The sequence below is a fragment of the Poecilia reticulata genome, linkage group LG23 (genome assembly GCF_000633615.1).
Source record: "Poecilia reticulata strain Guanapo linkage group LG23, Guppy_female_1.0+MT, whole genome shotgun sequence".
Lineage (NCBI taxonomy): Eukaryota > Metazoa > Chordata > Actinopteri > Cyprinodontiformes > Poeciliidae > Poecilia > Poecilia reticulata.
In genome coordinates, this window is record NC_024353.1 from 7,750,598 (window position 1) to 7,767,390 (window position 16,793).

At 36.0% G+C, this 16,793-nt stretch overlaps 1 protein-coding gene and 1 long non-coding RNA gene across 2 annotated transcripts in view; one reads left to right on the forward strand and one right to left on the reverse strand.

The window, feature by feature from the left end:
• Positions 1 to 16,793, reverse strand: part of LOC108165884 (uncharacterized) — a 31,847-nt gene that overhangs the window by 2,723 nt on the left and 12,331 nt on the right. Inside the window, exon 2 of the long non-coding RNA XR_001776218.1 lies at positions 3,715 to 3,767. This is a non-coding gene — a long non-coding RNA (uncharacterized LOC108165884). The remainder of the gene's footprint in view (positions 1 to 3,714; positions 3,768 to 16,793) is intronic.
• nrip2 (nuclear receptor interacting protein 2) overlaps positions 1 to 16,793 on the forward strand; it is a 30,800-nt gene that overhangs the window by 1,120 nt on the left and 12,887 nt on the right. The gene's annotated exons all lie outside the window — the stretch shown is intronic.

Consider the following 16,793-nt stretch of genomic DNA (forward strand, 5'->3'; position numbering starts at 1 on the left):
TTTTGAAGTTCAGAAAATTCTCACGTTTTTTTCTAGAAAATGTTGAAATTAATCTAAAAAATTCTGAGTTTGTTTGTAGCACATAGGGAAAGGGAGAAATAAATTTATTTCTGCAAAAACAAAAAAAACTCAAATTTTGAGCTTGAAAATTTCTAAGTTTGCTAAAAAAAAACAAAAAAAAAAAACACAACAACAAACAAAAAAGCAGATATATTAGATTAAATTCAGAACTTTCAGAAAAAACTTGAAATTTTTCTGAGCTTCAAAATTTTAAAAAAGTTCTAGCAAATTTTAATATTTTTCAAACTCAATTTTCCTGGGGGTTTTTCTATAATATTTCAGAGATTAATCTCAAAATTTATGAGTTTGTAGAAAACAGGAGGGAAATTCCAGCAAAATAACCCCATCAGAAATATTCTAGAAAAAAAAATTCTGATTTCGTAAAGTCTAAAACTTACATTTTGAGATCAATCTCAGAAATCTTTGAGTTTCATAAGGCTAAAATATAATAGAAAAAAAGCTCTGAAATTTTTAGATTAATCTCAGAAACTACCATTTCAAAATTTCTGACTTTTGTTTCCTTGTGTTTTGTAGAAATTCTCTTAGATTAATCTCAAAATTAGATTAAAGAAAGAAAAAAAAGGAAATTTCTGGCAAAGTACTCTGAAATTTTGAACTTTACCTCAAATTTTCTAGAAAAAAAGTTTTTTTGTTGCAGCCTTACCTTAATCAGATTTATTGCTATTTTAAACAGAGTAGTGTGAACATGTATACAGAATCTACTTGGCGCTGATTGGCCAAGAACGGAAATATGGACGACCATGAATGTTAGCTTGTGTGGTATTGCTAACATTGTTGTTTTTTGTTGTTGTTTTGGTTTTTGGTAACATAGTTTTTTTTTTTTGTTTGTTTTTTGTACAAAACAAATGTACAAATATACGTGAATATCAATGAATATTCACGTATATTTGTTTCTTGAACTACTGATACAGGCAATTATAACTGTTTTTAGAGGCTTCTCAAGTATTTGCGTGTTCTTTTCTAACACGTGTATCGGTAACTAACAGTCGTGACAGTTGCTATGGAGTTGCTATGACAACAACAAACAAGCCACATTCTCTGTACCGTAAGGGTCGATCCCAAAAGCGGTGATTTAGCTGATATGTATTTCTCTGGCACTTCAGTCAGAAGTGTCATTATACTTTATTTTTGTTGGCCGAGGCTCATTTATGCTTTCCGCTGCGCTTGCTCACCAAGATGGCGCCGGTCACTTCCGGTTCAGACCAGCTACAACCTTAAGACGTTCAGAAATCATCAGTAATCTGACGCAATGCAGCGGAAAGAGCAAAACAAAACTACTGTAAGGTTTTGATGCTAAATTTGGAGCCGTTTTATTATATCTCTGCTTTCTTTGTTCATGCTTGTATGTTTATTTTGAGGGTTGGGGGGTTTGGCAGCATTTCATTAGAAAAGTTGGTAAACTTCATGTTTTTGACGGTTTCCTGTGGCAGTTGGAAGTGAAAATATTTCCATTTAAATATTTCTCTTTTTCTAACGTGAAGGAGTCACTTGTTCATTAGCTTTTCAGTCCCTGCTGTTTTGCATTTGTGTGTGTGTGTTTTTTTTAAATGTAACATTTTCTGAGCAATCTCTCAGAAAATTGCTTAAAGTGACGCTTTGCACACTTTAAGAAAAAGATGAACAAAGTTTGCAGAATTGGGAACGTCAGCGCTGGTCACAGTTGACTGCGCGTCTCACACATTTTATAGAATGAAACTCGGCCCTGCATATAAAGTCCTGACTTCCTCTTCCTAAGCCTCTGAAGTCAAGCGGTTCTTAAACTCTGGAGGAAACTTTCTGTAATAATCCCCACAATTTATTGCTCCTCTAACAGAGTTCTGGTTTGATGGCTGCGGCCCAGATTCCCCTGAGCTTTTTCAACAACTTTCAATACATCGCTCTGGTGAGGGGAAACTGGAAATGTCGCTCTCATGTCTGCCACATTTCAACAGAGACATTAGCTGAAAAAAAAAAAAAAAAGCTCAACCCTCATTCTCACCTTCTGTAATCGGGTTTTGTTTCTCAGTCAGTCTAATTATAAACACATTTACATTTCTTCCTCTTTATTTGCAGTGTTTTTGGTTATAGACAAAGTTCCTGAGCCGGTCTGTGATTAGCTAATATTTTTAGTTAATTCACTCTAATTACTGAATAAAATGACTCAAAAACAACAAATTTAGTGACTCCAAACTATCAAAAGACCCAGACATGACACAACAAAATTAACAAAACTGCACAGCAACAAGACAAAGAGACAACTTAAAATGAGTTTAAAGAAGAAAAAAATAAAATGACAACAGCAGAGAAGAAATAAATTATCACGTGTAATTCCACCAAGGCACAAAATGACTCAGAATTGACTAAAATCGTTAAACCGGGGCTGGGTTCGATTCCCAGCCCCGGTCTTTCTGCATGGAGTTTGCATGTTCTCCCTGTGCATGCGTGGGTTTTCTCCGGGTACTCCGGCTTCCTCCCACAATCCAAAAACATGACTGTCAGGTTAATTGGTCTGTCTAAATTGTCCCTAGGTGTGAGTGTGTGAATGCATGGTTGTGTGTCTCTGTGTTGCCCTGTGACAGACTGGCGACCTGTCCAGGGTGAACCCGCCTCTCGCCCGGAACGTTAGCTGGAGATGGGCACCAGCAACCCTCACGACCCCACTGAGGGACAAGGGTGAAAGAAAATGGATGGATGGACTTCCTCAAAGCTCCATTTGAGCAGGAACTGATAACACAGAAAATGTCTCCAGACTGAAGAACAACAAGAAACCATAAAACACTTAAAAATAACCCAAACTAAACAATAAACCAATTAAACTATTAAATATTATATATGCATAATATCTAATTTTTCTACATTGCAAAACACAAAAAGTAAAATATTAAAGCAGAAACTTCAAAAGTTTAAGAATATTTTTTCTTTTTCTCATCAAGTTGCGAAATTCCAAACTTAACCTTTAGTAACTTTTACAGCACTGTTTATTTGTTTATACATTGATGTTAAAAATGACTGATTTTTGTCAAACGTTTCAGATCAAACTAATTTTAAGTATCAGAAAAGAAAACCTGAGTAAATGCAAAAAAAATTCTTAAAAGATGATATAATTTATTTATGAGGAATAAATGAACAAAAACATATTTGAAGAGTTTTAGGAAAATATTCTGTGGACAAATGAGAACTTTTTGTGATTTTACATCTGAAATAAAGCTAACGGCATTTCAGAAAAGCATGGTGATGGCAGTACGATGCTCTGGGCTTACGCTGCTGCTTCAACTTGTTGGATTATTCAGCAGTAGAAAGATTTTAAGCACAGCAGCAAATTCACTTCTGAGTGGCACCAAACAAAAAAGTTTTTTTTTTTCTTCTAGAAAATTTCTGAGATTAATTTAAAATTTTCAGATTTTTTTTTTTCTTGCAAAATTTGGAATTTTGGAGCTCAGAAACTTCCAAGTATGTTCTGGAAATTTCTTAGATTTTTTTCTCTCTCAAAGAGAAATGTATTGATTTTTCTAGAATTTCGGAGATTAATCTTAAAATTTGAGTTTTTTGGCAGGAATGTACTCCCGTTTCTTTTCCGTCTAAAATGCAACGTGTTTCTGGGATCCCAGGTGATGGTAAACATTTCCTCCACAGCCTGAAACTCTCTGCTCTCACCTGCAGGTGATCATAATCAGTCGTTCTTGTTTCCACGCCTGATCCAGGTGTTGCTGCAGAAAGAGGCGCAGAAGATTCATATCAGGACAAATGGCATGCAGCTGCCTCTGCGTTCACAAAAAACAAATGAATAAGAGCGTTTTCAACAATGTTTTTTTCATTTTCACAGAACCTCCAGCTGCAAATAATAGCCGTTTACTTTGCTCTGCACTGGGAGATAAAAACAAAAACAAAACAAAGACTGTAAAATGGCAAAATGGAAATCCAGGAGCTCATTATCGTTTTATGAAACTAAGACAATTTACCTTTTTGCTTTATTATCTCTCTATGCTCACAAAGTGCTATCTAGTACAGCTGCAGGCTCATTTAAATACAAGGTAAAAATAGCAATCAGATTTAGTCTAAACTCTGTCAAATCCAAAGAGTTTACTGTAAAAGTTGTTATTGTGGAGGAAACGTTAAATTTTATTATAAAAACTCAAGAAACTTTTCTCAGTGGATTAAGGCCAACAATCCCTGAATGATGCAAATGACGCCGATGCAGATGCGGACACTTCTTGTAATTTTCATGGCAAGCTTAAATGTAAAATGTAATACAACTTTTTTCCTTTTTGCTTTTATTTTTATTTCATAAAGTCATGCCACAAACAGCCAGCAACATTTTAAGCAGGGAAAGTTTGAAAATTGTTTTATTTTTGTTGCTGGAAATGAACTAAAAACATTTTATAGAACCAACAAAGTAGATAATAATTGGCCAAACATTAAGACAAATGTTGGTTTCATTCAAATTTAACTTGCTTAATGTATAGTTGTGAAGCCAAAGGAAAAAAAATTCACAATAATCACTTCTTCTCTTTGCAAAAATAATAATTTTGGCCCCTGAGAACTTTCAGCTTTGGGTTTTTGACCCCCAAAAATGTTCTCCACAGCAATACGGAAAATAAAATCCTGCAGATATTTCAAAAATAATGAAAGAAAAGTGTGTATAGAGGATGATGGATCAAATTATTCAGGTTTTGCTTTTTGCCTGGTTTTCTATACGGATCAGAAAAAGCAAATGAGGTGGATCAGCTTAACAACTGACCATCCAGAACATGTTAGTGTAGAACATCGTCTTTATTGAGGGAAAATCGAGCTGTTAGCACGTCCAGACAGTCAAACAGTAACTGTCTTAAGTCAGAGGCCTCATCATCCTTGTTGCGATACTGACTGCTATCAGAGATCAGCAGATACTTGAATATGACGTATTGAGACTTTGCGAAAGGCTTTGTGGTGGAACATGATCTAAAAAGTATTCTTAGTTCACAGTAAAGAAGAGAAATGAGAGGAAGAGATAAATGATCCCATTTTTCTCTCATGACTGTAATTCTGCCTGTGAAAATCACTGAAAAGCATCACTTCCATCTGCGCTGGAGCGGCTTTCATTCGCCTCATCTGTACAGCATAAAACATGGAGGTTACACAATAATCTGGGTCGTTCTGGGCTCAGGTGTTGAACAGATTTTTCAGCCCAACAGACGAACTCCGAACTCAGAAATCCTTGCAGCGTGTTGCATGAACAAGGCCGGACACTCTGCTCCTCCTCCCTGAATCCTTTTCTTTTCTTCCCCTCCCCTGCGCTCGGGTTACAGAATTGGGTTTTGCCCTTTCAGAGCTGCTGCTGCCCCGATGTTGCAGCAGAGCATGGCTGTGGTGATGCTGAGAGTGAGAGCACCTCAGGCGAAAGAGCAGCAAAACAAACCCAGCCTTACGTAAGAGCTGAGCTGCAAACAGGAACGAAAATCAGGCGACAGCAAAAAGATCTAATGTATGAATTAAAGCAGTCGACATTCTCAAAGTCTAATATTATCTTTCCTTTGAGTTAATGTTTATTTTTTTATTGTCTCGTGTCGTTTTGGAAGAGATTTGATCCACGCGTTTGCAGAAATTGTTTTAATTCAAACATTTAAACTACAGTAAGTAACGTTTATGAATAACAGTTGAATTACATATTTGATGAAACCATCACGTAAATGGCCAACCAATCAGAGCCAGGAGGCGGGACTTACTGCTGCCAATCAATCTCATACGGCGTCTCTTGCTCTCTGCTACACTGCAGCTAGCATAGCCTGTTGTGATGCTAAGGCTAGTTAGCATAGCCACTGTAAATGGCAGATAAACGGTTTCTCAGTATAGATGAGTTCACCATTATCACGACGAGCAAAAATTCAGAAATTTTGAGATTAATCCCAGAAATTTTCTTAAAACCCCCCCAAAATTTCTGAGTTTCAAAAATGGATTTTTTAAAAACTTTTGAATCTCAGCTTTTGCAATATCAGAAATGTTCAAGTTTTGAGAAAATTTCTAAGATTAATCTCAAATTATTATTTATTTGTTTACAAATGGTCAATTTTCCAACTTAGAATTTTCCAATTTTTTTCTATAAAATTTCTAAGATTAATCCCTCACTTTTATTTATTATAATTTTATTTTTTACATCACAAAAATCACTAAATGTCAGAATTAAACCATCTATCTACAGTGGCCCTAATACACTGCTGTTCAGACCTACAAAAAATAAAAATAACTGTCTCACAATTATATTTCACAAAACACCACAACCCAGCAAACAAATGATGTCAAGATATTTTCTTGCAGACCTGCACAAATATCAGCTCTAATAAAACTAGGTTTCACATTTAAAATGAGTCTAAAAAGCAGCAGATCATCAAACCTGTATGGGATAAATCAAGTTATTAGTCAGAAGGAACATCTTTAAATTAAAGATTTGAAAAATGTGTGAAAATTTTGTGTGTATCAAAAACTGAAACATCAGACGACATCAAGCAGCAGCTGCTTTCCATTGCAGTAAAACAGCCAAGAAATAACTAAAATAATACCAACACGCTTCACTCACTGTAGCCAAGAGTTCATATATCAGCTTGTTGTCATTTTTAGGAAGAGCATCAGAAAAAAGCAAAAACAAAACCAAAAGTAATAAAATCTGCACTGATGTAAAGACATTAAGCATCTTGCTGCTGCTGCTGTATCCATGGTTTTGCCCTACATACTAGCTGTCCGTTTCCTCGAGTGTAACTCGGACAGATGAGTGAAACTGAAAAGTGTGTGTGTCTGCAGGTACCTGAGGCTAATTAAAAGCTACAGGTCTGGATAGATGGGAACTGGCAGCGTTTACAAACAGGAAACCAGTGGAGACGAGTCGTTCTGCATAGAATAGATACAACTAAACCAGGACGCAACAAACGATTATTTTAGTAATCGATTAATTGATTATTCTGACGATTAATCATGCAAACAAAGGTTCACTCTACAGATTTTCCTTTTGCCATAATATTAGAAATGCATTAAAATAAACAAATGAATAAATAATTTACTTTTAAATAAGAAAATTAAGATTTTATTGCCCAAAATGCAGTAACAGCATTCCTTTGATAAATCTGAACCAGGTGAAGCTAAAACTATGTCATTTAGGAGTTTAGAATAAAATCTACTTGCAGACAAAGATGTTTTTATCTGAAATGAATATATATAGTTTTTAACTTTTCCGAATGGGATTTTTTTCCCAGAAAATTGCCTTTTTTGTGTCTATATTCCAGTTAACAAATAACTAAATTAATTGAAAACAACTTCAATAATTGAATAATCATGATTAATCTTAAATACAAAATGTATATTATTTGTAGTTTTGGTATAATTGCTGCTCTGAATATTTCCAGCAAATGGCTTCCAGTCAATGATTAATCACCATTAATCGTGATTAATCACTTCAGCCCTAAACTAAACTAGTAAAATTTCCTCCTTGGTGCATAAATAATGAATCCAGGTAATTTGGAGATCAGAGCCACCAAAGCAGAATTTTGCAAACTGCTTTATTTAAAAGTAAATGTGGCCTCCAGAGGGAAACTCTGCCAACCTCCAGTGGGTTCGCGTGTTCCTGCACCTAAACATGCTGCGTGAAATCGGTTCAGATGCGAGTTTTATTATTAGCTCCAGGACAATTAGGAGGCTTGGACCCGTCTCACTCCCTGTCATCTGGAGCGGTGGATGGGCGGTGACACTCCCTCAGCTGCTCCCCTCGGAGCGCAGCAGGAAGACAGGAGGCTAAAAATACCCAGCAAAACAAAAACAATGCGCAAACAAACAGGCGACGGCCATGTTTGTTCACTAAGGCATAAATTCACGCAGCTCTGACGTAAACTTTAATTATATTTGGGAGGATTTGAATATATTTCTCATTAAAAAGCATTTACTTGGATTTTTGAAATATTTAACTTCAATTTCATCTCGAGATCCGTTTAATCAAAGGTTCTCATTTCAAAATGTTAGAACATTTATGCTTAAATGACCTTTTCCCCCCAAACTCATTTCCAACAAACTTCATATGGTACCCATTTGAGAATAATGTGTCGCTCACAGAGAGAATAGAAAATAAATAAATATCTTAAAACAGAAGCTGAATTCAGGCGTCGCTTTGAAAGCAAAAAACAAACAATTGGTTTGTTGCATTTCTGTTGCTACGTTACTGCTGTGTACTGGCTTTTGTTGCCGTGTTGTGGCTTTTGTTGCATTTTTGTTGTGTTGTGGATTTCTGTTGTGTTTTTTTTTTCAGGCTTTTTCTTGTGTTGTTGCTGCATTGAGGGATTTTGTTGCTGCATTGAGGGATTTTGTTGCTGCGTTTTTGTTGGGGCATTTTCTTGTGTTTTTGTTGCTGCGTTGTGGGTTTTGCATTTTCTTGACAAAATGCTGCCATCACAACACAGCAGAAGCTTAAAATGACGATTCGGGACATTCAGTGCGTCCAGCAAAGCAATTAGCATTAAGTGACCCTGCTTGTGCTCACAATCCTGTTCTAGAGTCTAATTAGATGTACACAGGTTGATCTCCTGAATTAGTCATTCCTAAGTACAGACAGAGGTTTGTTCTCCTCAAACATCCTGCATGTATTCTTTATTTTATTTTTTACAAAGCAGCAGCAGCAGCAGCAATGGTCTCAGCTTTTCACCTTGAATCAGACTCAAAGTTTGACGTTTCCAGCTGCAGACATCTTTTCATACGCCTCACGCCAACCACAGGAAGTGGTCATGAATTATACAAATCTTATGTAAATATAATCTCAACCCAGCAGCTGGACGACGGAGCGCTTAGGAGAAATATTACTTTAGAAACTCAGAAGCGAAGGTGGGCAATCTTTATTTCTTTTCCCGGGGGGCAATTTCTACAGCGAAATCACGGGAGGGACCCTGCATTTAAAACAAGACAGCATGCAGCTGTGCATAAAATGAAATGATCTTTACAAAGTGATGTTAAACACAAGCTGAACATAATTTACAAGTGTTGCGGCTACGATGTCAACCGTCACGAATCCCATTAATTTAAACAGACAGGACGCTATCAGCCTCTGATTAGGCCTCCAACAAACTGGTTTGTTGTTTGCTCCCTAAAAATCTCCATTTAAACGAAAAAGGAAGCAAGAAACTACTAGATTATGGAGAGAACAACCCCAACACAGGGTTAGTTCACACAACGTTTGTTTCTGGAAATGGAGAGAGAAACTCTGTTCCTAGAAAATGTTAATATGTCACATCAAGACTAAAAATTACTTCAAATAGATAAAGATTCTGTTTAAATAAAAGAAACTGTTCTTTGGTTAAAGTAAAAGTCAGATACAGGGTTCAATACAACACACTCCTCTACTGCCCCCAGGGTTGCTAGGTAACGAGTGGAACTCTGCTGGGGTTGCTAGGTGATATTACAAATCAGGAAGATTTTTGAAATGGCTCATTTTTAAGACACCAGAAAACAAACTTATTGCCAAGAAACTGGCCATGTGTGTGTTTTTTTTTTTTTCAAGTAGTTGGGTTGTTTTAAAACTGTCAATTACAAATATATTAAACTCACTCAAATTAAGTAGCTTTGTTTGTATTTGTCCTCACTGAGCGACTGAGCTGCCTTTGTGGGTTTTAAATGCATTTTTTCAAGCTTCTGTTTAAAAAGGCTTTAACAAAACAACCTGGATATTTCAATTGCTTAAAAGATAATTAAACAAAAATGTAAAAACTGTGCAAAACGTGTTGCTTTCTCATCTTACGCAAACGTGCCCCAAACTAAGTTCTGCTTTTTCAATCTGTCTGCTCAGGGTTTTCATTACAGTTTAGTTTTACTTTGTTGCGACTTTTTATTTGTCCAATTTATGTAGTTTTAAATTAGTTTTTTGAGTGTTAGCTAGTTTTTATTAGCTATTCGTTAAATTATGGTTTTAGTTTTTTTTATACTTTGGTTAATTTTTAGGTGCAGAATTCAAAAAGATTAAAGTATTTTGGATTATTAATACATTTATCTTCAACAGAAGTTACTATTTAAAAAGAAAAAAGTATTAAATTATTGTTGAGCATCCAGTTAGCTGGTGTTTTCTCTCAAATTGCGGAGTAGCCTAAAAGTCACCAGGGTGAGTTTGAAGTGACGTATTTTGATGCAAACTGCTTGTGTGGAGTAAAAAAAAAAATTAAATAAAGAAATTTCACAGTTCAAAAAGCTAATAAATAGACTCAAACATAAAAACGAAGGATATTATATCTGTAATTTCAACATGTTGTAGTTTTATAAATGTACTTTAGCTTCCCATAATAATAGCAACACACATCTCACAATAGCAACAAAAAATTAAAGGAGGCACAATAAATATCCAGCAAAAATGGCTGGCACAATCATCAAATACCGTTTTTATTTATGCGAGTTAAAAACGTTTCCTGTTTAAGTTTGTTAGTTTTATATATGATAATCATAACCAGCGGTCGCTAAAACTGGGAAGCATTAGGTCACCACAGCACCAAACGCAACGCTCATTAAAACGTTGGCAGTTTGGGAATCACTGACCCAAAGTCTGAGCAAAAGAAATGACAGCAAATGCTTCCAGGAAGCGGATCAAATAAACCCCGAAGAGCGCCGCTGGAAACCACATGAGCAGTTTATTCTGTCACCAGAGATTTAGTCGTCACAGATACGGCGGAGTGAGATGTCGGCACGTGATGAAGACACATTACAGGTTTATTATGATGAAGAAAGAGCAGGAGATGGAGGGGAAAGGAGGCGTCCTGATGTCAGCTGCTGGAGACGCCCATCAGAATGAGAAAGAGGGCATTAGGAAGCTGATGGAGGAGAGAAACGAGTCTGCTGCTGTCAGATAATTAGTCCACATGGCAATCAGCCTCTAATCTGACTCACAGAGGGAGCAACGCAGAGCCAAATAGACAGAGATGAAGAGGAGGAGGAGCAGCCCTGGTGCTGAGCTGACCTGCTGGGGAGGCTGGTTTGAACTGGTTGGAGCGCAGAGGTCGCCACTGGACGCACATGAGCCGAATCAGCAGCGGGACACGCAGGGACAGAAAACACAAGGAGCAAAGTCGATCCCCGTTAGGCCGGGTTAGGATCACGAGAGGCTAGGCTAACAAAAAATGAATAAAACAAGAATATGACCATCATAACATGAGAAATCGTACGAGAATAAAGTCGTACAAGGAGTAATACACCCTGAGCTGTCACGATAAATTTTGTTGACGATAAATTCTCCCAGAAGTTATTGCGATAAACGATAATATTGCTGTTTTGTGACCATTTTCAAGCAATATAATGTAAGAACACATTCTCAGAGATTAATAAACTTTAAGACATTTTTAAATATCCAAAATAAATAAACAAAACAGAAATAAATAAAATGAATAATGAGTCTCTATAAACAAAACTGTCCTTCAAAAAAACGGCCGAGTTGAGATCAAAACACCAGACTGACGACTTTTGTCATCCAGTTCTTGGTGGAAAAAGAGAGAAAAACAATAAATTATTCAAATGGAAATGATTGAGGTTGTTTAAATTTATCATGCAATTAATTGATTTACTGCTTATTGCGACCGACTTGCAAGAACTTTGCTTTAGGCTTTCCTGCAAAGAGATTTGTGGAAAAATGTCAGGTCAAGTGTGAAAATGTCGCTGATCCACAGAAATGTCACCTTGTTGTGAATTAATTCCTGTCTAGCATAAATAATCTGGAGCAAAAAGACAAAAACACATGAATAAAATGTAAAAATCCTGAAAACGTGACGCATCGGGTTTTCAGACTCTCCCCGCTCTGCACAGGTTCGCTCTGCGTATCAAGCCGCTGTAACTTGCGTCGCGCTGCTCTGCCATGAACACATCAGGACGGCGCGTTATTGATGCAGCTCTTCATGCTCTCAGGCTGCTAACAAACCGCCGGCTGAGCGAGGCGAGAAAATGTGCCGAAACGTGGAGATGCGTCACCGGGGAGGGAATTTGTCACACTTGACAGTTTGTGAAGAGACTCTCCACAGCTTGCAGAAAATGTGCAGAATGACTCGCTCCAAGTCCGTCACCGTTGACCCTTTTCAGATGGCAAAATAAAAGCACAGAACTTAAAAGGTGAATGTTTTATGTGGATTGAATGAAAACTAATGGCAGAAGAAGAGAAAAAGATCAACGTTTTAATGGATTAGTAACTTCTTAGGCTTAGTTAATTTGTACATAAAGAATTTAACCTGCAGATAATTCAACATGATGCTTTCAAAACTGCCAAAAATAAGCAGCAAATTAACGCGCCATCTGCTCACTACTATTATGCTAATAATCTTCCAGCTGTTGATCATAACTCTCCATCCAGAGACATTAAATTATCTCAGAGGAAAACGACAAAACTGACGTTAGAGTCATGATCTCTGTTCTCACACGTTGCCTTGAACTGATAATATTTAAAGGTAAATAAAAAAGGTGGAGAAACATCCTGGGTGGGCGTTATGCAAAACTGAAAAGATGCAGAAAATGAGACCAGCTGCTTTCAGACCGACAGGAAAGCTGGGAGGCGTCGCATTTCTGTGCACCTGTGATTCAGATATGGAGAAGAAACTGGCTCGACTGAAGAGATGGAAGGATTTTATTTGCACCTCGTCGGATGTATTTTGGATCACGTCGAGTTGTTTAGGTCGGAAAAAGGCTGATTTTCTTTTTGGTGAAACGTTTGTGGTGGTTCGAGTAAATCAGAGGCGTCAAACTCATTTTCATTCTCATTAACAAAATGCTGATAAATCACTAAACAGCCGTCTCTGCATTTGGTATTTATTAAAATGATAGAACATCTTTCACATCGGTCACATTGTGATTGTTTGTCTGAGGTTCTTCAATGAAGATCGCAGATTTTGTGGCGCTTATTTAGAAATATTTACAACAGATTTTTCATTAAGTAATTTGTTTTTCAAAACCAACCAATTGTAAATCAACTGACCACAACACTTTGAGACAGTGTATTCTTTTTATAGTGACCCAAAGTGTGACATACTAATGTTTGGAGCTACTTATAACCAAAAAATATAAATAAAATTAAACTTTTCTGGCTTGTTTGGCTTTCTGGCAAAATAAAGTTAAAAGTACCAAGAGTTGAGAAGTAACTACTTACTTTTAGAAAAAAAAATACTTCTAGGAGTATTTTTGTTATTATGCTCTACTCGTACTTGGGTAACATTTCAGAATATTCTACCTAATTAAACGAACAAATTAACCAAAAATTAACCTGCAGTTTTTGTTTGTCACAAGTTTTATATTGAAGGAAAATAATATGGAAAAATGATCTTTTGGCTGATTTTGTCATTTTGTAATTATGTTAATTTTATAACATTTTCACATACATTTTGTCTGCCTGATTTTTTAAATATTAATAATTGATGTTTTGATCAGTTACTCAGTACTTCAGTAATTTCTTGGACGTCTGACTTTTACTTTTACGTTAGTAAATATTGTGCTTCAACGGTTTTCTAGTTAATTCAGGTCAACTACAGTTTCCTTTCGTCTCTTCCTGATTACGTTTCATCAGTTTCTCTCCAGACATTTCCACCGGTTCCCTTTTCAACTCTGTAATCAAACCGAACAGAACAAGTCAATCTTGCGTCCGATAATTCGGAGCAAACGGTAACATTATGATTAACTGCTGTCTGGAAAAGCACTGCTGCTGCTAAGCTAATTTGCTCCATAGCAGTCAGGACTAACCACCAGCAAACATGGAAAAACACTAACAGCTGACATTACGCTCAATCATATTCGCTTTCCTCCGTGGAGGATAATAGAAGCACTTTAGCAGACCTAGTAGGCCGTTTTCATTAGAGTCTGAACCGCTGCTAAGCTCAGCCTCAGCAACTATCATGACTGATATTTAATCGCGTTAAAACAGTTTGGTTTTCTTTCACTGGTAATTTTGAAAACCCCTGACTGTGTAATTTTGGTAATTGCCATTCAAGAAGCTCAGTTTCGGCCTGTTTTTCAATTCCAGAACCAGCGGTGGTGTGTGTTTTAGATCATTTTCCTGTTTAAGGCCCAGCTGGGTTTAAGTCGCAACAATCTAATGGAAACCAAAGGGAAACTAGTTAGGATGCTAGCCAAACGTCTGATGAGCCATTTTATAAACATGAGACAAAGATTGGGCCATTTACCACAATAAAAACCTTTACAGAGAGCAGTTCAACACGATGGTGGCAGCAGTATGCTGTGGAGGGTTTATGCTGATTGATACTGCCTTTAACTTCACCTCAAAATAAAAGCTGCATTGTTAAACTTGGACACAGTTGGGTCTTGCAACTACACAATGATTGTTACACGAATCAAAAAACGTTTTGAAAAGATAACTGAGGTTTAAAAAAGGCGCCTAGATTTTGAACATTTTGTACTAACCCTAAAAAATTAGGCAATTCTCTAAAGAGTTGACAAATATTCTGCAACTTAGTTTGGTTTTGCAATTCTGACCCAGTATAGATGACAGGAAAACAAAAACATTTAAATACAGTTTGATCATCACAAATTAAAATCACAGTTTTCTGTGTAATTCTTACGCTTGAAATAATAAATATATATCGCAATAGACGTGTGATAAATATCAACAGATGATGCATAATACTAAATATTCACTGAACTCTGATCCAGAACCGCACAGCATTCTGGGAGATGTAGGCAGAGGAAAACCTTTAGCTGCTCAACCTAAGCAAAGCCAGTGGAATCAACTTTACTCACTCTTTGGTTACCTAGCAACTCACTCATTCTTTGGTTACCTAGCAACAACCTGTCGAGTGACTTACGCAGCAGTTTAAAGTTTTGTCACTGTGCCTCATAACTGCTTAAAAATAAACAGCAGCAACAGTTTGGTGGTATTTTAGACATTTAAAATTAAAAACTAATCAATAATTATCGATTGACTAATTTGAAACGCTTATAATCGTGTCAGGTTTTTCAGCTATTTTGTTCGGTCTTAAGAATTAACTGAAGATGTAGGTCAATCAATCCACGTTATTAAAAAACTAGCTCAAAAAATAAATAAATTTTCATGATAAAAATTCACTTAGTAATGTCATTAAAAAAAATCAATAAAAGTCAAAGAACAGAAGATGTAGCCAGAGTTTTAAAACGTTCAAGTTGCTTCATGTTGTAAATTTCAAACATGAACAGCTGCTAATATGTCAACAGCCACTGGGTGTGTCCACTTTAACCCCCTAAAACCAGAATTACATAAACAACAGTGAACTTTATATTGATTTTGTAGAAATGCCCAAAACATGTGCAGAAAGTGAAAATTTTAACCTTTTTTTTTAAGACGAGATAAATTTTCAGCATCTTGTATCTCTGAGTTTCTGGCAAAACAAAGGAAAACCAAATCTATGTTGATGGGACGACAAACAGAAGGTTTAAAGATGTGTGTGTTTATATCAGTGAGTCCATAAGAAGTGGAAGTGTCATGTTCAGGTGATAATGGTTAAATTTAATGTTTGTTAGTTTATGGCTAATTTCAATCATCAGACGTTTAACAGATTTGTCCAATTAGAGCTTTCTGGGCGTCGATCCTTAAAGAGAGAATTTTGTTTAAAAAGCGACAAAATGCGTTTCGAGAAATTACTGTATACTTTCTTAGTCAGGTATAAAAATCTATTCCAAATAAAACTTGTGAATGAGTCTAAGAAGCTTCTTAATGGATGCTGGAAAACTCCAGAGGGGCAAAGAGTTGAACTGAAATGCAAATTAATGAAGAGGAACCTGGCAGCCGGAAGAAAAGGTGAAAACACTCAGAGGAGCTCCTTTCATTAGATCAACATCTTTATCTAATCTTTTCAGCTTTTTCTCCACGTTATGATTCACATTCTGCATTTCTACACACAACTGGAACCAGAAATTTACATTTGCTGAATAAAAATATATTTTATTCCTCTGTCTGGAGTTTAATCAGGCCAAACTTTACTTGTTTAAACTTTGTTGGAATAATTACCAAAAGTATTTCTGTTTACTAAATGTATTTACTAAACTTATTGAGAACATTTCTTTAAAAAGTTTTGTAACTTTTTCAAACTCAATAGTTTATGTACATTTGGTTGGTTTCCAGGATAACCGTCTTTTGAACTTCATGACCTTCAAATCTTTTGGGTTTACTTTTACGTTTCCTTGTAAACTTCTAAATTTCTGAGTTCCAAAGCTAAAAGAAGTTTTTTTTCTTGAAAATTTCTATTAAACTCAAAATTTTTAATTTTTCTTGAAAATTTATATGAAATTCAAAATTTGAGTTTTTTTTATTTCTGATATTAATCTCAAAATTTCTGAATGTTTTTGGCAAAAATTCACTTTCATGTTATTTTATTGTTTGTTAAAAATCCGTCGTTTAGAATTTTTTGCAAGGGATTAAAAGAATAAAATAAGTTAGAGTAGTAAACTGAAAAGGATCTAATTAATTTTGTCATCACTTTATTTTCCTTTTGTTTAGCATGACAACTTAATTTGATTACTTGTAACAAATTAACCCAATTATATTTAACATTGGATCACCCGTTTTCTTTTCTCAGTGAACAAAAAAGGCAAAAAAGTGCTAAAGCATTCTAATATCAGCACTAAATGAGGAAACAATAAATGGAACAAGTTGAGAATCAGAGATAAAAATGGGGTAAAGCGTCAAGTTGGTTCAGTAATGACGTGGGACAAGAGGAGAGGTGTAGAGACGAGACGAGGGCATCAGCAGCAGCTGCTCAGAACCAGCTGGAGAGCCGACGAGAGGC